The sequence below is a fragment of the Anopheles funestus genome, chromosome 2RL, assembly GCF_943734845.2.
Source record: "Anopheles funestus chromosome 2RL, idAnoFuneDA-416_04, whole genome shotgun sequence".
NCBI classification, from domain to species: domain Eukaryota; kingdom Metazoa; phylum Arthropoda; class Insecta; order Diptera; family Culicidae; genus Anopheles; species Anopheles funestus.
This window is the reverse complement of record NC_064598.1, coordinates 57,504,860-57,528,951: the sequence shown is the minus strand read 5'-3', so window position 1 is coordinate 57,528,951 and position 24,092 is coordinate 57,504,860. Positions and strand designations below refer to the sequence as shown.

Below are 24,092 nucleotides of genomic sequence, written 5' to 3'. Positions count from 1 at the left end.
CACCTTAGCCAAGACACCTTAGCCAAGACACATTAGCCAAGACACATTAGCCAAGACACCTTAGCCAAGACACCTTAGCCAAGACACCTTAGCCAAGACACATTAGCCAAGAAACATTAGCCAAGACACCTTAGCCAAGACACCTTAGCCAAGACACCTTAGCCAAGACACCTTAGCCAAGACACATTAGCCAAGACACCTTAGCCAAGACAACTTAGCCAAGACACCTTAGCCAAGACACATTAGTCAAGACATATTAGCCAAGACAAATTAGCCAAGACACATTAGCCAAGACACCTTAGCCAAGACACATTAGCCAAGACACCTTAGCCAAGACACCTTAGCCAAGACACCTTAGCCAAGACACTTTAGCCAAGACACCTTAGCCAAGACACCTTAGCCAAGACACCTTAGCCAAGACACATTAGCCAAGACACATTAGCCAAGACACCTTAGCCAAGACACCTTAGCCAAGACACATTAGCCAAGACACCTTAGCCAAGACACCTTAGCCAAGACACATTAGCCAATACACCTTAGCCAAGACACATTAGCCAAGACACATTAGGCAAGACACCTTAGCCAAGACACCTTAGCCAAGACACATTAGCAAAGACACCTTAGCCTAGACACATTAGCCAAGACACATTAGCCAAGACACATTAGCCAAGACACCTTAGCCAAGACACCTTAGCCAAGACACCTTAGCCAAGACACCTTAGCCAAGACACCTTAGCCAAGACACATTAGCCAAGACACCTTAGCGAAGACACCTTAGCCAAGACACATTAGCCAAGACACCTTAGCCAAGACACATTAGCCAAGACACCTTAGCCAAGACACATTAGCGAAGACACCTTAGCCAAGACACATTAGCCAAGACACATTAGCCAAGACACATTAGCCAAGACACCTTAGCCAAGACACATTAGCCAAGACACATTAGCCAAGACACCTTAGCCAAGACACCTTAGCCAAGACACCTTAGCCAAGACACATTAGCTAAGACACATTAGCCAAGACACATTAGCCAAGACACCTTAGCCAAGACACCTTAGCCAAGACACCTTAGCCAAGACACATTAGCCAAGACACATTAGCCAAGACACCTTAGCCAAGACACATTAGCCAAGACACCTTAGCCAAGACACATTAGCCAAGACACATTAGCCAAGACACCTTAGCCAAGACACATTAGCCAAGACACCTTAGCCAAGACACATTAGCCAAGACACCTTAGCCAAGACACATTAGCCAAGACACATTAGCCAAGACACCTTAGCCAAGACACCTTAGCCAAGACACATTAGCCAAGACACATTAGCCAAGACACCTTAGCCAAGACACATTAGCCAAGACACCTTAGCCAAGACACATTAGCCAAGACACCTTAGCCAAGACACATTAGCCAAGACACATTAGCCAAGACACCTTAACCAAGACACATTAGCCAAGACACCTTAGCCAAGACACATTAGCCAAGACACATTAGCCGAGACACCTTAGCCAAGACACCTTAGCCAAGACACATTAGCCAAGACACATTAGCCAAGACACCTTAGCCTAGACACCTTAGCCAAGACACATTAGCCAAGACACCTTAGCCAAGACACATTAGCCAAGACACATTAGCCAAGACACCTTAGCCAAGACACCTTAGCCAAGACACCTTAGCCAAGACACCTTAGCCAAGACACATTAGCCAAGACACATTAGCCGAGACACCTTAGCCAAGACACCTTAGCCAAGACACATTAGCCAAGACACATTAGCCAAGACACCTTAGCCTAGACACCTTAGCCAAGACACATTAGCCAAGACACCTTAGCCAAGACACATTAGCCAAGACACATTAGCCAAGACACCTTAGCCAAGACACCTTAGCCAAGACACCTTAGCCAAGACACATTAGCCAAGACACCTTAGCCAAGACACCTTAGCCAAGACACCTTAGCCAAGACACATTAGCCAAGACACCTTAGCCAAGACACATTAGCCAAGACACCTTAGCCAAGACACATTAGCGAAGACACCTTAGCCAAGACACATTAGCCAAGACACATTAGCCAAGACACATTAGCCAAGACACATTAGCCAAGACACCTTAGCTAAGACACCTTAGCCAAGACACCTTAGCCAAGACACATTAGCCAAGACACCTTAGCCAAGACACATTAGCCAAGACACCTTAGCCAAGACACCTTAGCCAAGACACCTTAGCCAAGACACATTAGCCAAGACACATTAGCCAAGACACCTTAGCCAAGACACCTTAGCCAAGACACCTTAGCCAAGACACCTTAGCCAAGACACATTAGCCAAGACACATTAGCCAAGACACATTAGCCAAGACACCTTAGCCAAGACACATTAGCCAAGACACCTTAGCGAAGACACATTAGCCAAGACACATTAGCCAAGACACATTAACCAAGACACATTAGCCAAGACACCTTAGCCAAGACACATTAGCGAAGACACCTTAGCCAAGACACCTTAGCCAAGACACATTAGCCAAGACACATTAGCCAAGACACCTTAGCCAAGACACCTTAGCCAAGACACCTTAGCCAAGACACATTAGCTAAGACACATTAGCCAAGACACATTAGCCAAGACACCTTAGCCAAGACACCTTAGCCAAGACACCTTAGCCAAGACACATTAGCCAAGACACATTAGCCAAGACACCTTAGCCAAGACACATTAGCCAAGACACCTTAGCCAAGACACATTAGCCAAGACACATTAGCCAAGACACCTTAGCCAAGACACATTAGCGAAGACACCTTAGCCAAGACACATTAGCCAAGACACATTAGCCAAGACACATTAGCAAAGACACATTAGCCAAGACACCTTAGCTAAGACACCTTAGCCAAGACACCTTAGCCAAGACACATTAGCCAAGACACCTTAGCCAAGACACATTAGCCAAGACACCTTAGCCAAGACACCTTAGCCAAGACACCTTAGCCAAGACACATTAGCCAAGACACATTAGCCAAGACACCTTAGCCAAGACACATTAGCCAAGACACCTTAGCCAAGACACCTTAGCCAAGACACATTAGCCAAGACACATTAGCCAAGACACATTAGCCAAGACACCTTATCCAAGACACATTAGCCAAGACACCTTAGCCAAGACACATTAGCCAAGACACATTAGCCAAGACACATTAACCAAGACACATTAGCCAAGACACCTTAGCCAAGACACATTAGCGAAGACACCTTAGCCAAGACACCTTAGCCAAGACACATTAGCCAAGACACATTAGCCAAGACACCTTAGCCAAGACACCTTAGCCAAGACACCTTAGCCAAGACACATTAGCCAAGACACATTAGCCAAGACACCTTAGCCAAGACACCTTAGCCAAGACACCTTAGCCAAGACACCTTAGCCAAGACACATTAGCCAAGACACCTTAGCCAAGACACCTTAGCCAAGACACATTAGTCAAGACACATTAGCCAAGACAAATTAGCCAAGACACATTAGCCAAGACACCTTAGCCAAGACACATTAGCCAAGACACCTTAGCCAAGACACCATAGCCAAGACACCTTAGCCAAGACACTTTAGCCAAGACACCTTAGCCAAGACACCTTAGCCAAGACACCTTAGCCAAGACACATTAGCCAAGACACATTAGCCAAGACACCTTAGCCAAGACACCTTAGCCAAGACACATTAGCCAAGACAACTTAGCCAAGACACATTAGCCAAGACACCTTAGCCAAGACACCTTAGCCAAGACACATTAGCCAAGACACCTTAGCCAAGACACATTAGCCAAGACACCTTAGCCAAGACAACTTAGCCAAGACACCTTAGCCAAGACACATTAGTCAAGACACATTAGCCAAGACAAATTAGCCAAGACACATTAGCCAAGACACCTTAGCCAAGACACATTAGCCAAGACACCTTAGCCAAGACACCTTAGCCAAGACACCTTAGCCAAGACACTTTAGCCAAGACACCTTAGCCAAGACACCTTAGCCAAGACACATTAGCCAAGACACCTTAGCCAAGACACATTAGCCAAGACACCTTAGCCAAGACACCTTAGCCAAGACACATTAGCCAAGACACCTTAGCCAAGACACCTTAGCCAAGACACATTAGCCAATACACCTTAGCCAAGACACATTAGCCAAGACACATTAGGCAAGACACCTTAGCCAAGACACCTTAGCCAAGACACATTAGCAAAGACACCTTAGCCAAGACACATTAGCCAAGACACATTAGCCAAGACACATTAGCCAAGACACCTTAGCCAAGACACCTTAGCCAAGACACCTTAGCCAAGACACATTAGCCAAGACACCTTAGCGAAGACACCTTAGCCAAGACACATTAGCCAAGACACCTTAGCCAAGACACATTAGCCAAGACACCTTAGCCAAGACACATTAGCGAAGACACCTTAGCCAAGACACATTAGCCAAGACACATTAGCCAAGACACATTAGCCAAGACACCTTAGCCAAGACACCTTAGCCAAGACACATTAGCCAAGACACATTAGCCAAGACACCTTAGCCAAGACACCTTAGCCAAGACACCTTAGCCAAGACACATTAGCTAAGACACATTAGCCAAGACACATTAGCCAAGACACCTTAGCCAAGACACCTTAGCCAAGACACCTTAGCCAAGACACATTAGCCAAGACACATTAGCCAAGACACCTTAGCCAAGACACATTAGCCAAGACACCTTAGCCAAGACACATTAGCCAAGACACATTAGCCAAGACACCTTAGCCAAGACACATTAGATAAGACACCTTAGCCAAGACACATTAGCCAAGACACCTTAGCCAAGACACATTAGCCAAGACACATTAGCCAAGACACATTAGCCAAGACAACTTAGCCAAGACACATTAGCCAAGACACATTAGCGAAGACACCTTAGCCAAGACACCTTAGCCAAGACACATTAGCCAAGACACATTAGCCAAGACACCTTAGCCAAGACACCTTAGCCAAGACACCTTAGCCAAGACACATTAGCCAAGACACATTAGCCAAGACACCTTAGCCAAGACACCTTAGCCAAGACACCTTAGCCAAGACACCTTAGCCAAGACACATTAGCCAAGACACCTTAGCCAAGACACCTTAGCCAAGACACATTAGTCAAGACACATTAGCCAAGACAAATTAGCCAAGACACATTAGCCAAGACACCTTAGCCAAGACACATTAGCCAAGACACCTTAGCCAAGACACCATAGCCAAGACACCTTAGCCAAGACACTTTAGCCAAGACACCTTAGCCAAGACACCTTAGCCAAGACACCTTAGCCAAGACACATTAGCCAAGACACATTAGCCAAGACACCTTAGCCAAGACACCTTAGCCAAGACACATTAGCCAAGACAACTTAGCCAAGACACATTAGCCAAGACACCTTAGCCAAGACACCTTAGCCAAGACACATTAGCCAAGACAACTTAGCCAAGACACATTAGCCAAGACACCTTAGCCAAGACAACTTAGCCAAGACACCTTAGCCAAGACACATTAGTCAAGACACATTAGCCAAGACAAATTAGCCAAGACACATTAGCCAAGACACCTTAGCCAAGACACATTAGCCAAGACACCTTAGCCAAGACACCTTAGCCAAGACACCTTAGCCAAGACACTTTAGCCAAGACACCTTAGCCAAGACACCTTAGCCAAGACACATTAGCCAAGACACCTTAGCCAAGACACATTAGCCAAGACACCTTAGCCAAGACACCTTAGCCAAGACACATTAGCCAAGACACCTTAGCCAAGACACCTTAGCCAAGACACATTAGCCAATACACCTTAGCCAAGACACATTAGCCAAGACACATTAGGCAAGACACCTTAGCCAAGACACCTTAGCCAAGACACATTAGCAAAGACACCTTAGCCAAGACACATTAGCCAAGACACATTAGCCAAGACACATTAGCCAAGACACCTTAGCCAAGACACCTTAGCCAAGACACCTTAGCCAAGACACATTAGCCAAGACACCTTAGCGAAGACACCTTAGCCAAGACACATTAGCCAAGACACCTTAGCCAAGACACATTAGCCAAGACACCTTAGCCAAGACACATTAGCGAAGACACCTTAGCCAAGACACATTAGCCAAGACACATTAGCCAAGACACATTAGCCAAGACACCTTAGCCAAGACACCTTAGCCAAGACACATTAGCCAAGACACATTAGCCAAGACACCTTAGCCAAGACACCTTAGCCAAGACACCTTAGCCAAGACACATTAGCTAAGACACATTAGCCAAGACACATTAGCCAAGACACCTTAGCCAAGACACCTTAGCCAAGACACCTTAGCCAAGACACATTAGCCAAGACACATTAGCCAAGACACCTTAGCCAAGACACATTAGCCAAGACACCTTAGCCAAGACACATTAGCCAAGACACATTAGCCAAGACACCTTAGCCAAGACACATTAGATAAGACACCTTAGCCAAGACACATTAGCCAAGACACCTTAGCCAAGACACATTAGCCAAGACACATTAGCCAAGACACATTAGCCAAGACACCTTAGCCAAGACACATTAGCCAAGACACATTAGCCAAGACACCTTAGCCAAGACACATTAGCCAAGACACCTTAGCCAAGACACATTAGCCAAGACACCTTAGCCAAGACACATTAGCCAAGACACATTAGCCAAGACACATTAGCCAAGACACATTAGCCAAGACACCTTAGCCAAGACACATTAGCCAAGACACATTAGCCGAGACACCTTAGCCAAGACACCTTAGCCAAGACACATTAGCCAAGACACCTTAGCCTAGACACCTTAACCAAGACACATTAGCCAAGACACCTTAGCCAAGACACATTAGCCAAGACACATTAGCCAAGACACCTTAGCCAAGACACCTTAGCCAAGACACCTTAGCCAAGACACATTAGCCAAGACACATTAGCCGAGACAACTTAGCCAAGACACCTTAGCCAAGACACATTAGCCAAGACACATTAGCCAAGACACATTAGCCAAGACACCTTAGCCTAGACACCTTAGCCAAGACACATTAGCCAAGACACCTTAGCCAAGACACATTAGCCAAGACACATTAGCCAAGACACCTTAGCCAAGACACCTTAGCCAAGACACCTTAGCCAAGACACCTTAGCCAAGACACATTAGCCAAGACACCTTAGCCAAGACACCTTAGCCAAGACACCTTAGCAAAGACACCTTAGCCAAGACACCTTAGCCAAGACACATTAGCCAAGACACCTTAGCCAAGACACCTTAGCCAAGACACCTTAGCCAAGACACATTAGCCAAGACACATTAGCCAAGACACCTTAGCCAAGACACATTAGCCAAGACACATTAGCCGAGACACCTTAGCCAAGACACCTTAGCCAAGACACATTAGCCAAGACACATTAGCCAAGACACCTTAGCCTAGACACCTTAGCCAAGACACATTAGCCAAGGCACCTTAGCCAAGACACATTAGCCAAGACACATTAGCGAAGACACCTTAGCCAAGACACCTTAGCCAAGACACCTTAGCCAAGACACCTTAGCAAAGACACATTAGCCAAGACACCTTAGCTAAGACACCTTAGCCAAGACACATTAGCCAAGACACATTAGCCAAGACACCTTAGCCAAGACACCTTAGCCAAGACACCTTAGCCAAGACACCTTAGCCGAGACACATTAGCCAAGACACATTAGCCGAGACACCTTAGCCAAGACACCTTAGCCAAGACACATTAGCCAAGACACATTAGCCAAGACACCTTAGCCTAGACACCTTAGCCAAGACACATTAGCCAAGACACCTTAGCCAAGACACATTAGCCAAGACACATTAGCCGAGACAACTTAGCCAAGACACCTTAGCCAAGACACATTAGCCAAGACACATTAGCCAAGACACATTAGCCAAGACACATTAGCGAAGACACCTTAGCCAAGACACATTAGCCAAGACACATTAGCCAAGACACATTAGCCAAGACACATTAGCCAAGACACATTAGCCAAGACACCTTAGCCAAGACACATTAGCCAAGACACCTTAGCCAAGACACATTAGCCAAGACACATTAGCCAAGACACATTAACCAAGACACATTAGCCAAGACACCTTAGCCAAGACACATTAGCGAAGACACCTTAGCCAAGACACCTTAGCCAAGACACATTAGCCAAGACACATTAGCCAAGACACCTTAGCCAAGACACCTTAGCCAAGACACCTTAGCCAAGACACATTAGCTAAGACACATTAGCCAAGACACATTAGCCAAGACACCTTAGCCAAGACGCCTTAGCCAAGACACCTTAGCCAAGACACATTAGCCAAGACACATTAGCCAAGACACCTTAGCCAAGACACATTAGCCAAGACACCTTAGCCAAGACACATTAGCCAAGACACATTAGCCAAGACACCTTAGCCAAGACACATTAGCCAAGACACCTTAGCCAAGACACATTAGCCAAGACACATTAGCCAAGACACCTTAGCCAAGACACCTTAGCCAAGACACCTTAGCCAAGACACCTTAGCCAAGACACATTAGCCAAGACACCTTAGCCAAGACACCTTAGCCAAGACACATTAGTCAAGACACATTAGCCAAGACAAATTAGCCAAGACACATTAGCCAAGACACCTTAGCCAAGACACATTAGCCAAGACACCTTAGCCAAGACACATTAGCCAAGACACCTTAGCCAAGACACATTAGCCAAGACACATTAGCCAAGACACTTTAGCCAAGACACATTAGCCAAGACACCTTAGCCAAGACACATTTGCCAAGACACCTTAGCCAAGACATATTAGCCAAGACACATTAGCCAAGACACTTTAGCCAAGACACCTTAGCCAAGACACCTTAGCCAAGACACCTTAGCCAAGACACATTAGCCAAGACACATTAGCCAAGACACATTAGCCAAGACACATTAGCCAAGACACCTTAGCCAAGACACATTAGCCAAGACAACTTAGCCAAGACACATTAGCCAAGACACCTTAGCCAAGACACATTAGCCAAGACACATTAGGCAAGACACCTTAGCCAAGACACCTTAGCCAAGACACATCAGCCAAGACACCTTAGCCAAGACACATTAGCCAAGACACCTTAGCCAAGACACATTAGCCAAGACACATTAGCCAAGACACCTTAGCCAAGAAACATTAGCCAAGACACATTAGCCAAGACACCTTAGCCAAGACACCTTAGCCAAGACACATTAGCCAAGACACCTTAGCCAAGACACATTAGCCAAGACACATTAGCCAAGACACATTAGCCAAGACACCTTAGACAAGACACATTAGCCAAGACACCTTAGCCAAGACACATTAGCCAAGACACCTTAGCCAAGACACATTAGCCAAGACACCTTAGCCAAGACACCTTAGCCAAGACACCTTAGCCAAGACACCTTAGCCAAGACACATTAGCCAAGACACATTAGCCAAGACACCTTAGCCAAGACACCTTAGCCAAGACACCTTAGCCAAGACACATTAGCCAAGACATATTAGCCAAGACACCTTAGCCAAGACACCTTAGCCAAGACACCTTAGCCAAGACACATTAGCCAAGACACATTAGCCGAGACACCTTAGCCAAGACACCTCAGCCAAGACACCTTAGCCAAGACACCTTAGCCAAGACACATTAGCCGAGACACATTAGCCAAGACACCTTAGCCAAGACACATTAGCCAAGACACCTTAGCCAAGACACATTAGCCAAGACACATTAGCCAAGACACCTTAGCCAAGACACATTAGCCAAGACACATTAGCCAAGACACCTTAGCCAAGACACCTTAGCCAAGACACATTAGCCAAGACACCTTAGCCAAGACACATTAGCCAAGACACCTTAGCCAAGACACCTTAGCTAAGACACATTAGCCAAGACACCTTAGCCAAGACACCTTAGCCAAGACACATTAGCCAAGACACCTTAGCCAAGACACCTTAGCCAAGACACATTAGCCAAGATACATTAGCCAAGACACCTTAGCCAAGACACCTTAGCCAAGACACCTTAGCCAAGACACATTAGCCAAGACACATTAGCCGAGACACCTTAACCAAGACACCTAAGCCAAGACAGCTTGGCCAAGACACCTTAGCCAATACACATTAGCCGAGACACATTAGCCAAGACACCTTAGCCAAGACACCTTAGCCAAGACACATTAGCCAAGACACCTTAGCCAAGACACATTAGCCAAGCAGATTAGCCAAGGCACATTAGCCAAGACACCTTAGCCAAGACACCATAGCCAAGACACCTTAGCCAAGACACATTAGCCAAGACACATTAGCCGAGACACATTAGCCAAGACACATTAGCCAAGACACCTTAGCCAAGACACCTTAGCCAAGACACCTTAGCCAAGACACATTAGCCAAGACACCTTAGCCAAGACACATAAGCCGAGACACCTTAGCCAAGACACCTTAGCCAAGACACATTAGCCAAGACACATTAGCCAAGACACATTAGCCAAGACACATTAGCCAAGACACCTTAGCCAAGACACCTTAGCCAAGACACCTTAGCCAAGACACATTAGCCAAGACACATTAGCCGAGACACCTTAGCCAAGACACCTTAGCCAAGACACCTTAGCCAAGACACATTAGCCAAGACACATTAGTCGAGACACATTAGCCAAGACATCTTAGCCAAGACACCTTAGCCAAGACACATTAGCCAAGACACCTTAGCCAAGACACATTAGCCAAGACACATTAGCCAAGACACACTAGCCAAGACACCTTAGCCAAGACACCTTAGCCAAGACACCTTAGCCAAGACACATTAGCCAAGACACATTAGCCGAGACACCTTAGCCAAGACACCTTAGCCAAGACACATTAGCCAAGACACCTTAGCCAAGACACCTTAGCCAAGACACCTTAGCCAAGACACATTAGCCAAGACACCTAAGCCAAGACACATTAGCCAAGACACATTAGCCAAGACACATTAGCCAAGACACCTTAGCCAAGACACCTTAGCCAAGACACCTTAACCAAGACACATTAGCCAAGACACCTTAGCCAAGACACATTAGCCAAGACACATTAGCCAAGACACATTAGCCAAGACACATTAGCCAAGACACATTAGCCAAGACACCTTAGCCAAGACACCTTAGCCAAGACACATTAGCCAAGACACCTTAGCCAAGACACCTTAGCCAAGACACCTTAGCCAAGACACATTAGCCAAGACACATTAGCCAAGACACCTTAGCCAAGACACCTTAGCCAAGACACCTTAGCCAAGACACCTTAACCATTAGACACATTAGCCAAGACACATTAGCCAAGACACCTTAGCCAAGACACCTTAGCCAAGACACATTAGCCAAGACATATTAGCCAAGACACCTTAGCCAAGACACATTAGCCAAGACACCTTAGCCAAGACACATTAGCCAAGACACATTAGCCAAGACACATTAGTCGAGACACATTAGCCAAGACACCTTAGCCAAGACACCTTAACCAAGACACATTAGCCAAGACACATAAGCCAAGACACCTTAGCCAAGACACCTTAGCCAAGACACCTTAGCCAAGACACCTTAACCAAGACACATTAGCCAAGACACCTTAGCCAAGACACCTTAGCCAAGACACATTAGTAAAGACACCTTAGCCAAGACACTTTAGCCAAGACACATTAACCAAGACATCTTAGCCAAGACACCTTAGCCAAGACACATTAGCCAAGACACCTTAGCCAAGAAACATTAGCCAAGACACCTTAGCCAAGACACCTTAGCCAAGACACCTTAGCCAAGACACTTTAGCCAAGACACATTAGCCAAGACACATTAGCCAAGACACCTTAGCCAAGACACCTTAGCCAAGACACATTAGCCAAGACATATTAGCCAAGACACATTAGCCAAGACACATTAGCCAAGACACCTTAGCCAAGACACATTAGCCAAGACACATTAGCCAAGACACCTTAGCCAAGACACATTAGCCAAGACACATTAGCTGAGACACCTTAGCCAAGACACCTTAGCCAAGACACCTTAGCCAAGACACATTAGCCAAGACACATTAGCCAAGACACCTTAGCCAAGACACCTTAGCCAAGACACATTAGCCAAGACACCTTAGCCAAGACACATTAGCCATGACACATTAGCCAAGACACATTAGCCAAGACACATTAGCCATGACACCTTAGCCAAGACACCTTAGCCAAGACATATTAGCCAAGACACATTAGCCAAGACACCTTAGCCAAAACACATTAGCCAAGACACCTTAGCCAAGACACTTTAGCCAAGACACATTAGCCAAGACACATTAGCCAAGACACCTTAGCCAAGACACATTAGCCAAGACATATAAGCCAAGACACCTTAGCCAAGACACATTAGCCAAGACACATTAGCCAAGACACCTTAGCCAAGACACCTTAGCCAAGACACATTAGCCAAGACACCTTAGCCAAGACACCTTAGCCAAGACACCTTAGTCAAGACACTTTAGCCAAGACACATTAGCCAAGACACATAAGCCAAGACACCTTAGCCAAGACACCTTAGCCAAGACACATTAGCCAAGACATATTAGCCAAGACACCTTAGCCAAGACACATTAGCCAAGACACATTAGCCAAGACACCTTAGCCAAGACACATTAGCCAAGACACATTAGCCAAGACACATTAGCCAAGACACCTTAGCCAAGACACCTTAGCCAAGACACATTAGCCAAGACACATTAGCCAAGACACATTAGCCAAGACACATTAGCCGAGACACCTTAGCCAAGACACCTTAGCCAAGACACATTAGCCAAGACACATTAGCCAAGACACCTTAGCCAAGACACCTTAGCCAAGACACATTAGCCAAGACACCTTAGCCAAGACACATAAGCGAAGACACCTTAGCCAAGACACATTAGCCAAGACACATTAGCCAAGACACATTAGCCAAGACACATTAGCCAAGACACCTTAGCCAAGACACATTAGCCAAGACACCTTAGCCAAGACACCTTAGCCAAGACACCTTAGCCAAGACACTTTAGCCAAGACACATTAGCCAAGACACATTAGCCAAGACACCTTAGCCAAGACACCTTAGCCAAGACACATTAGCCAAGACATATTAGCCAAGACACCTTAGCCAAGACACATTAGCCAAGACACATTGGCCAAGACACATTGGCCAAGACACATTAGCCAAGACACCTTAGCCAAGACACATTAACCAAGACACATTAGCCAAGACACATTAGCCAAGACACATTAGCCAAGACACTTTAGCCACGACACATTAGCCAAGACACATTAGCCAAGACACCTTAGCCAAGACACATTAGCCAAGACACATTAGCCAAGACACATTAGCCAAGACACCTTAGCCAAGACACATTAGCCGAGACACATTAGCCAAGACACCTTAACCAAGACACATTAGCCAAGACACATTAGCCAAGACACATTAGCCAAGACACATTAGCCAAGACACATTAGCCAAGACACCTTAGCCAAGACACATTAGCCAAGACACATTAGCCAAGACACATTAGCCAAGACACCTTAGCCAAGACACCTTAGCCAAGACACATTAGCCAAGACACATTAGCCGAGACACCTTAGCCAAGACACCTTAGCCAAGACACATTAGCCAAGACACCTTAGCCAAGACACCTTAGCCAAGACACCTTAGCCAAGACACATTAGCCAAGACACATTAGCCAAGACACATTAGCCAAGACACCTTAGCCAAGACACCTTAGCCAAGACACCTTAGCCAAGACACATTAGTCAAGACACCTAAGCCAAGACACATTAGCCAAGACACATTAGCCAAGACACATTAGCGAAGACACCTTAGCCAAGACACATTAGCCAAGACACATTAGCCAAGACACATTAGCCAAGACACCTTAGCCAAGACACCTTAGCCAAGACACCTTAGCCAAGACACATTAGCCAAGACACATTAGCCAAGACACCTTAGCGAAGACACCTTAGCCAAGACACATTAGTCAAGACACCTTAGCCAAGACACATTAGCCAAGACACCTTAGCCAAGACACCTTAGCCAAGACACCTTAGCCAAGACACATTAGCCAAGACACATTAGCCAAGACACCTTAGCCAAGACTCCTTAGCCAAGACACCTTAGCCAAGACACCTTAGCCAAGACACCTTAGCCAAGACACCTTAGCCAAGACACATTAGCCAAGACACCTTAGCGAAGACACCTTAGCCAAGACACATTAGCCAAGACACCTTAGCCAAGACACATTAGCCAAGACACCTTAGCCAAGACACCTTAGCCAAGACACCTTAGCCAAGACACCTTAGCCAAGACACCTTAGCCAAGACACATTAGCCAAGACACATTAGCCAAGACACCTTAGCCAAGACACATTAGCCAAGACATATTAGCCAAGACACCTTAGCCAAGACACATTAGCCAAGACACCTTAGCCAAGACACATTAGCCAAGACACATAAGCCAAGACACATTAGTCGAGACACATTAGCCAAGACACCTTAGCCAAGACACCTTAGCCAAGACACATTAGCCAAGACACCTTAGCCAAGACACATTAGCCAAGACACATTAGCCAAGACACATTAGCCAAGACACATTAGCCAAGACACCTTAGCCAAGACACCTTAGCCAAGACACCTTAGCCAAGACACATTAGCCAAGACACATTAGCAGAGACACCTTAGCCAAGACACCTTAGCCAAGACACATTAGCCAAGACACCTTAGCCAAGACACCTTAGCCAAGACACCTTAGCCAAGACACCTTAGCCAAGACACATTAGCCGAGACACATTAGCCAAGACACCTTAACCAAGACACATTAGCCAAGACACATTAGCCAAGACACATTAGCCAAGACACATTAGCCAAGACACATTAGCCAAGACACCTTAGCCAAGACACATTAGCCAAGACACATTAGCCAAGACACATTAGCCAAGACACCTTAGCCAAGACACCTTAGCCAAGACACATTAGCCAAGACACATTAGCCGAGACACCTTAGCCAAGACACCTTAGCCAAGACACATTAGCCAAGACACCTTAGCCGAGACACCTTAGCCAAGACACCTTAGCCAAGACACTTTAGCCAAGACACATTAGCCAAGACACATTAGCCAAGACACCTTAGCCAAGACACCTTAGCCAAGACACCTTAGCCAAGACACATTAGCCAAGACACCTAAGCCAAGACACATTAGCCAAGACACCTTAGCCAAGACACATTAGCGAAGACACCTTAGCCAAGACACATTAGCCAAGACACATTAGCCAAGACACATTAGCCAAGACACATTAGCCAAGACACCTTAGCCAAGACACCTTAGCCAAGACACATTAGCCAAGACACCTTAGCCAAGACACCTTAGCCAAGACACCTTAGTCAAGACACTTTAGCCAAGACACATTAGCCAAGACACATAAGCCAAGACACCTTAGCCAAGACACCTTAGCCAAGACACATTAGCCAAGACATATTAGCCAAGACACCTTAGCCAAGACACATTAGCCAAGACACATTAGCCAAGACACATTAGCCAAGACACCTTAGCCAAGACACATTAGCCAAGACACATTAGCCAAGACACATTAGCCAAGACACCTTAGCCAAGACACATTAGCCAAGACATATAAGCCAAGACACCTTAGCCAAGACACATTAGCCAAGACACATTAGCCAAGACACCTTAGCCAAGACACATTAGCCAAGACACCTTAGCCAAGACACCTTAGCCAAGACACCTTAGTCAAGACACTTTAGCCAAGACACCTTAGCCAAGACACCTTAGCCAAGACACATTAGCCAAGACATATAAGCCAAGACACCTTAGCCAAGACACATTAGCCAAGACACATTAGCCAAGACACATTAGCCAAGACACCTTAGCCAAGACACTTTAGCCAAGACACCTTAGCCAAGACACATTAGCCAAGACACCTTAGCCAAGACACTTTAGCCAAGACACATTAGCCAAGACACATTAGCCAAGACACATTAGCCAAGACACATTAGCCAAGACATATAAGCCAAGACACCTTAGCCAAGACACATTAGCCAAGACACATTAGCCAAGACACCTTAGCCAAGACACCTTAGCCAAGACACATTAGCCAAGACACCTTAGCCAAGACACCTTAGCCGAGACACCTTAGCCAAGACACCTTAGCCAAGAAACTTTAGCCAAGACACATTAGCCAAGACACATTAGCCAAGACACCTTAGCCAAGACACCTTAGCCAAGACACCTTAGCCAAGACACATTAGCCAAGACACCTAAGCCAAGACACATTAGCCAAGACACCTTAGCCAAGACACATTAGCCAAGACACCTTAGCCAAGACACATTAGCCAAGACACATTAGCCAAGACACATTAGCCAAGACACCTTAGCCAAGACACATTAGCCAAGACACCTTAGCGAAGACACCTTAGCCAAGACACATTAGCCAAGACACATTAGCCAAGACACCTTAGCCAAGACACATTAGCCAAGACACCTTAGCCAAGACACCTTAGCCAAGACACATTAGCCAAGACACATTAGCCAAGACACATTAGCCAAGACACCTTAGCCAAGACACCTTAGCCAAGACACCTTAGCCAAGACACATTAGCCAAGACACCTTAGCGAAGAAACCTTAGCCAAGACACATTAGCCAAGACACCTTAGCCAAGACACATTAGCCAAGACACCTTAGCCAAGACACCTTAGCCAAGACACATTAGCCAAGACACATTAGCCAAGACACTTTAGCCAAGACACCTTAGCCAAGACACATTAGCCAAGACACCTTAGCCAAGACACCTTAGCCAAGACACATTAGCCAAGACACATTAGCCAAGACACTTTAGCCAAGACACATTAGCCAAGACACATTAGCCAAGACACCTTAGCCAAGACACATTAGCCAAGACACATTAGCCAAGACACCTTAGCCAAGACACATTAGCCGAGACACATTAGCCAAGACACCTTAACCAAGACACTTTAGCCAAGACACATTAGCCAAGACACATTAGCCAAGACACATTAGTCAAGACACATTAGCCAAGACACCTTAGCCAAGACACATTAGCCAAGACACATTAGCCAAGACACATTAGCCAAGACACCTTAGCCAAGACACCTTAGCCAAGACACCTTAGCCAAGACACATTAGCCAAGACACATTAGCCGAGACACCTTAGCCAAGACACCTTAGCCAAGACACATTAGCCAAAACACCTTAGCCAAGACACCTTAGCCAAGACACCTTAGCCAAGACACTTTAGCCAAGACACATTAGCCAAGACACATTAGCCAAGACACATTAGCCAAGACACATTAGCCAAGACACCTTAGCCAAGACACATTAGCCAAGACACCTTAGCGAAGACACCTTAGCCAAGACACATTAGCCAAGACACCTTAGCCAAGACACATTAGCCAAGACACCTTAGCCAAGACACCTTAGCCAAGACACATTAGCCGAGACACATTAGCCAAGACACATTAGCCAAGACACCTTAGCCAAGACACCTTAGCCAAGACACCTTAGCCAAGACACCTTAGCCAAGACACATTAGCCAAGACACCTTAGCGAAGACACCTTAGCCAAGACACATTAGCCAAGACACCTTAGCCAAGACACATTAGCCAAGACACCTTAGCCAAGACACCTTAGCCAAGACACCTTAGCCAAGACACATTAGCCAAGACACATTAGCCAAGACACCTTAGCCAAGACACCTTAGCCAAGACACCTTAGCCAAGACACCTTAGCCAAGACACATTAGCCAAGACACCTTAGCCAAGACACCTTAGCCAAGACACCTTAGCCAAGACACATTAGCCGAGACACATTAGCCAAGACACCTTAACCAAGACACATTAGCCAAGACACATTAGCCAAGACACATTAGCCAAGACACATTAGCCAAGACACATTAGCCAAGACACCTTAGCCAAGACACATTAGCCAAGACACATTAGCCAAGACACATTAACCAAGACACCTTAGCCGAGACACCTTAGCCAAGACACCTTAGCCAAGACACTTAAGCCAAGACACATTAGCCAAGACACATTAGCCAAGACACCTTAGCCAAGACACCTTAGCCAAGACACCTTAGCCAAGACACATTAGCCAAGACACCTAAGCCAAGACACCTTAGCCAAGACACATTAGCGAAGACACCTTAGCCAAGACACATTAGCCAAGACACATTAGCCAAGACACCTTAGCCAAGACACATTAGCCAAGACATATTAGCCAAGACACCTTAGCCAAGACACATTAGCCAAGACACCTTAGCCAAGACACATTAGCCAAGACACATTAGCCAAGACACATTAGTCGAGACACATTAGCCAAGACACCTTAGCCAAGACACCTTAGCCAAGACACATTAGCCAAGACACCTTAGCCAAGACACCTTAGCCAAGACACATTAGCCAAGACATATTAGCCAAGCCACCTTAGCCAAGACACATTAGCCAAGACACCTTAGCCAAGACACATTAGCCAAGACACATTAGCCAAGACACATTAGTCGAGACACATTAGCCAAGACACCTTAGCCAAGACACCTTAGCCAAGACACATTAGCCAAGACACCTTAGCCAAGACACATTAGCCAAGACACATTAGCCAAGACACCTTAGCCAAGACACATTAGCCAAGACACCTTAGCCAAGACACCTTAGCCAAGACACCTTAGCCAAGACACCTTAGCCAAGACACATTAGCCAAGACACCTTAGCGAAGACACCTTAGCCAAGACACATTAGCCAAGACACCTTAGCCAAGACACATTAGCCAAGACACCTTAGCCAAGACACCTTAGCCAAGACACATTAGCCAAGACACATTAGCCAAGACACATTAGCCAAGACACCTTAGCCAAGACACCTTAGCCAAGACACATTAGCCAAGACACCTTAGCGAGGAAACCTTAGCCAAGACACATTAGCCAAGACACCTTAGCCAAGACACATTAGCCAAGACACATTAGCCAAGACACATTAGCCAAGACACATTAGCCGAGACACATTAGCCAAGACACCTTAGCCAAGACACATTAGCCAAGACACATTAGCCAAGACACATTAGCCAAGACACATTAGCCAAGACACATTAGCCGAGACACCTTAGCCAAGACACCTTAGCCAAGACACCTTAGCCAAGACACATTAGCCAAGACACATTAGCCAAGACACATTAGCCAAGACAACTTAGCCAAGACACCTTAGCCAAGACACCTTAGCCAAGACACATTAGCCAAGACACATTAGCCAAGACACATTAGCCAAGACACCTTAGCCAAGACACATTAGCCAAGACACATTAGCCATGACACCTTAGCCAAGACACCTTAGCCAAGACACATTAGCCAAGACACATTAGCCAAGACACATTAGCCAAGACACCTTAGCCAAGACACCTTAGCCAAGACACATTAGCCAAGACACATTAGCCAAGACACCTTAGCCAAGACACATTAGCCAAGACACCTTAGCCAAGACACATTAGCCAAGACACCTTAGCCAAGACACATTAGCCGAGACACATTAGCCAAGACACCTTAGCCAAGACACCTTAGCCAAGACACATTAGCCAAGACACCTAAGCCAAGACACATTAGCCGAGACACATTAGCCAAGACACCTTAGCCAAGACACATTAGCCAAGACACATTAGCCAAGACACATTAGCCAAGACACATTAGCCAAGACACATTAGCCGAGACACCTTAGCCAAGACACCTTAGCCAAGACACCTTAGCCAAGACACATTAGCCAAGACACATTAGCCAAGACACATTAGCCAAGACAACTTAGCCAAGACACCTTAGCCAAGACACCTTAGCCAAGACACATTAGCCAAGACACATTAGCCAAGACACATTAGCCAAGACACCTTAGCCAAGACACCTTAGCCAAGACACATTAGCCAAGACACATTAGCCAAGACACATTAGCCAAGACACCTTAGCCAAGACATGTTAGCCAAGACACATTAGCCAAGACACATTAGCCAAGACACCTTAGCCAAGACACATTAGCCAAGACACCTTAGCCAAGACACCTTAGCCAAGACACATTAGCCAAGACACCTTAGCCAAGACACATTAGCCGAGACACATTAGCCAAGACACCTTAGCCAAGACACATTAGCCAAGACACATTAGCCAAGACACCTTAGCCAAGACACATTAGCCAAGACACATAAGCCGAGACACCTTAGCCAAGACACCTTAGCCAAGACACCTTAGCCAAGACACATTAGCCAAGACACATTAGCCAAGACACCTTAGCCAAGACACATTAGCCAAGACACCTTAGCCAAGACACATTAGCCAAGACACCTTAGCCAAGACACCTTAGCCAAGACACATTAGCCAAGACACCTTAGCCAAGACACATTAGCCAAGACACATTAGCCAAGACACATTAGCCAAGACACATTAGCCGAGACACCTTAGCCAAGACATGTTAGCCAAGACACCTTAGCCAAGACACATTAGCCAAGACACCTTAGCCAAGACACCTTAGCCAAGACACATTAGCCAAGACACATTAGCCGAGACACCTTAGCCAAGACACCTTAGCCAAGACACCTTAGCCAAGACATATTAGCCAAGACACCTTAGCCAAGACACCTTAGCCAAGACACCTTAGCAAAGAAACATTAGCCAAGACACATTAGCCAAGACACATTAGCCGAGACACATTAGCCATGACACATTAGCCAAGACACATTAGCCAAGACACCTTAGCCAAGACACCTTAGCCAAGACACATTAGCCAAGACACATTAGCCAAGACACATTAGCCAAGACACATTAGCCAAGACACCTTAGCCAAGACACCTTAGCCAAGACACCTTAGCCAAGACACATAAGCCGAGACACCTTAGCCAAGACACCTTAGCCAAGACACATTAGCCAAGACACATTAGCCAAGACACATTAGCCAAGACACATTAGCCGAGACACCTTAGCCAAGACACCTTAGCCAAGACACATTAGCCAAGACACCTTAGCCAAGACACCTTAGCCAAGACACATTAGCCAAGACACATAAGCCGAGATACCTAAGCCAAGACACCTTAGCCAAGACACCTTAGCCAAGACACATTAGCCAAGACACATTAGCCAAGACACCTTAGCCAAGACACATTAGCCAAGACACCTTAGCCAAGACACATTAGATAAGACACATTAGCCGAGACACATTAGCCATGACACATTAACCATGACACATTAGCCAAGACACATTAGCCATGACACCTTAGCCAAGACACCTTAGCCAAGACACATTAGCCAAGACACATTAGCCAAGACACATTAGCCAAGACACATTAGCCAAGACACCTTAGCCAAGACACATTAGCCAAGACACATTAGCCAAGACACCTTAGCCAAGACACATTAGCCAAGACACCTTAGCCAAGACACATTAGCCAAGACACCTTAGCCAAGACACATTAGCCAAGACACCTTAGCCAAGACACCTTAGCCAAGACACCTTAGCCAAGACACATTAGCCAAGACACCTTAGCCAAGACACATTAGCCGAGACACATTAGCCAAGACACCTTAGCCAAGACACATTAGCCAAGACACATTAGCCAAGACACCTTAGCCAAGACACCTTAGCCAAGACACATTAGCCAAGACACATTAGCCGAGACACCTTAGCCAAGACACCTTAGCCAAGACACCTTAGCCAAGACACATTAGCCAAGACACATTAGCCAAGACACATTAGCCAAGACACCTTAGCCAAGACACATTAGCCAAGACACCTTAGCCAAGACACATTAGCCAAGACACATTAGCCAAGACACCTTAGCCAAGACACATTAGCCAAGACACCTTAGCCAAGACACATTAGCCGAGACACATTAGCCAAGACACCTTAGCCAAGACACATTAGCCAAGACACATTAGCCAAGACACCTTAGCCAAGACACATTAGCCAAGACACATTAGCCGAGACACCTTAGCCAAGACACCTTAGCCAAGACACCTTAGCCAAGACACATTAGCCAAGACACCTTAGCCAAGACACCTTAGCCAAGACACCTTAGCCAAGACACGTTAGCCAAGACACATTAGCCAACACACCTTTGCCAAGACACATTAGCCGAGACACATTAGCCAAGACACCTTAGCCAAGACACATTAGCCAAAACACATTAGCCAAGACACATTAGCCAAGACACATTAGCCAAGACACATTAGCCGAGACACCTTAGCCAAGACACCTTAGCCAAGACACCTTAGCCAAGACACATTAGCCAAGACACCTTAGCCAAGACACCTTAGCCAAGACACCTTAGCCAAGACACATTAGCCATGACACCTTAGCCAAGACACCTTAGCCAAGACACATTAGCCAAGACACCTTAGCCAAGACACCTTAGCCAAGACACCTTAGCCAAGACACATTAGCCAAGACACATTAGACGAGACACCTTAGCCAAGACACCTTATCCAAGACACATTAGCCAAGACACATTAGCCAAGACACATTAGCCAAGACACATTAGCCGAGACACATTAGCCAAGACACCTTAGCCAAGACACCTTAGCCAAGACACATTAGCCAAGACATATAAGCCAAGACACATTAGCCGAGACACCTTAGCCAAGACACCTTAGCCAAGACACCTTAGCCAAGACACATTATCCAAGACACATCAGCCGAGACACATTAGCCAAGACACCTTAGCCAAGACACCTTAGCCAAGACACCTTAGCCAACACACCTTAGCCAAGACACCTTAGCCAAGACACCTTAGCCAAGACACCTTAGCCAAGACACATTAGCCAAGACACCTTAGCCAAGACACCTTAGCCAAGACACCTTAGCCAAGACACATTAGCCAAGACACATTAGCCGAGACACCTTAGCCAAGACACCTTAGCCAAGACACCTTAGCCAAGACACCTTAGCCAACACACTTAAGCCAAGACACCTTAGCCAAGACACCTTAGCCAAGACACCTTAGCCAACACACCTTAGCCAAGACACCTTAGCCAAGACACCTTAGCCAAGACACCTTAGCCAAGACACATAAGCCAACACACCTTAGCCAACACACCTTAGCCAAGACACCTTAGCCAAGACACCTTAGCCAAGACACATTAGCCAAGAAACCTTAGCCGAGACACCTTAGCCAAGACACCTTAGCCAAGACACCTTAGCCAACACACCTTAGCCAAGACACCTTAGCCAAGACACCTTAGCCAAGACACATTAGCCAAGACACATTAGCCAAGACACCTTAGCCAAGATACATTATCCAAGACACATTAGCCGAGACACATTAGCCAAGACACCTTAGCCAAGACACATTAGCCAAGACACATTAGCCAAGACACCTTAGCCAAGACACATTAGCCAAGACACCTTAGCCAAGACACCTTAGCCAAGACACATTAGCCAAGACACATTAGCCAAGACACATTATCCAAGACACATTAGCCGAGACACATTAGCCAAGACACCTTAGCCAAGACACCTTAGCCAAGACACATTAGCCAAGACACCTTAGCCAAGACACCTTAGCCAAGACACCTTAGCCGAGACACCTTAGCCGAGACACATTAGCCAAGACACCTTAGCCAACACACCTTAGCCAAGACACCTTAGCCAAGACACATTAGCCAAGACACATTAGCCAAGACACATTAGCCGAGACACCTTAGCCAAGACACCTTAGCCAAGACACCTTAGCCAAGACACATTATCCAAGACACATTAGCCGAGACACATTAGCCAAGACACCTTAGCCAAGACACATTAGCCAAGACACATTAGCCAAGACACCTTAGCCAAGACACCTTAGCCAAGACACCTTAGCCAAGACACATTAGCCAAGACACATTTGCCGAGACACCTTAGCCAAGACACATTAGCCAAGACACATTAGCCAAGACACATTAGCCAAGACACATTAGCCGAGACACATTAGCCAAGACACATTATCCA

The 24,092-nt window shown here is 46.2% G+C and overlaps 2 long non-coding RNA genes across 2 annotated transcripts in view; both read right to left on the bottom strand.

Moving 5' to 3' along the window:
- The window catches only part of LOC125762973 (uncharacterized), an 84,461-nt gene that overhangs the window by 2,332 nt on the left and 58,037 nt on the right, over window positions 1-24,092 (bottom strand). The window contains exons 6-10 of the long non-coding RNA XR_007418286.1: window positions 15,895-16,412; window positions 13,221-15,754; window positions 10,489-11,484; window positions 9,104-9,621; window positions 746-3,839 (exon numbers count right to left, since the gene is read on the bottom strand). This is a non-coding gene — a long non-coding RNA (uncharacterized LOC125762973). The remainder of the gene's footprint in view (window positions 1-745; window positions 3,840-9,103; window positions 9,622-10,488; window positions 11,485-13,220; window positions 15,755-15,894; window positions 16,413-24,092) is intronic.
- Window positions 19,012-22,230, bottom strand: LOC125762982 (uncharacterized). Its single transcript, XR_007418295.1, has 3 exons — window positions 22,111-22,230; window positions 20,081-21,102; window positions 19,012-19,842 (listed from the first exon to the last, which is right to left on the bottom strand). It is a non-coding gene; the product is annotated as an uncharacterized LOC125762982 (long non-coding RNA).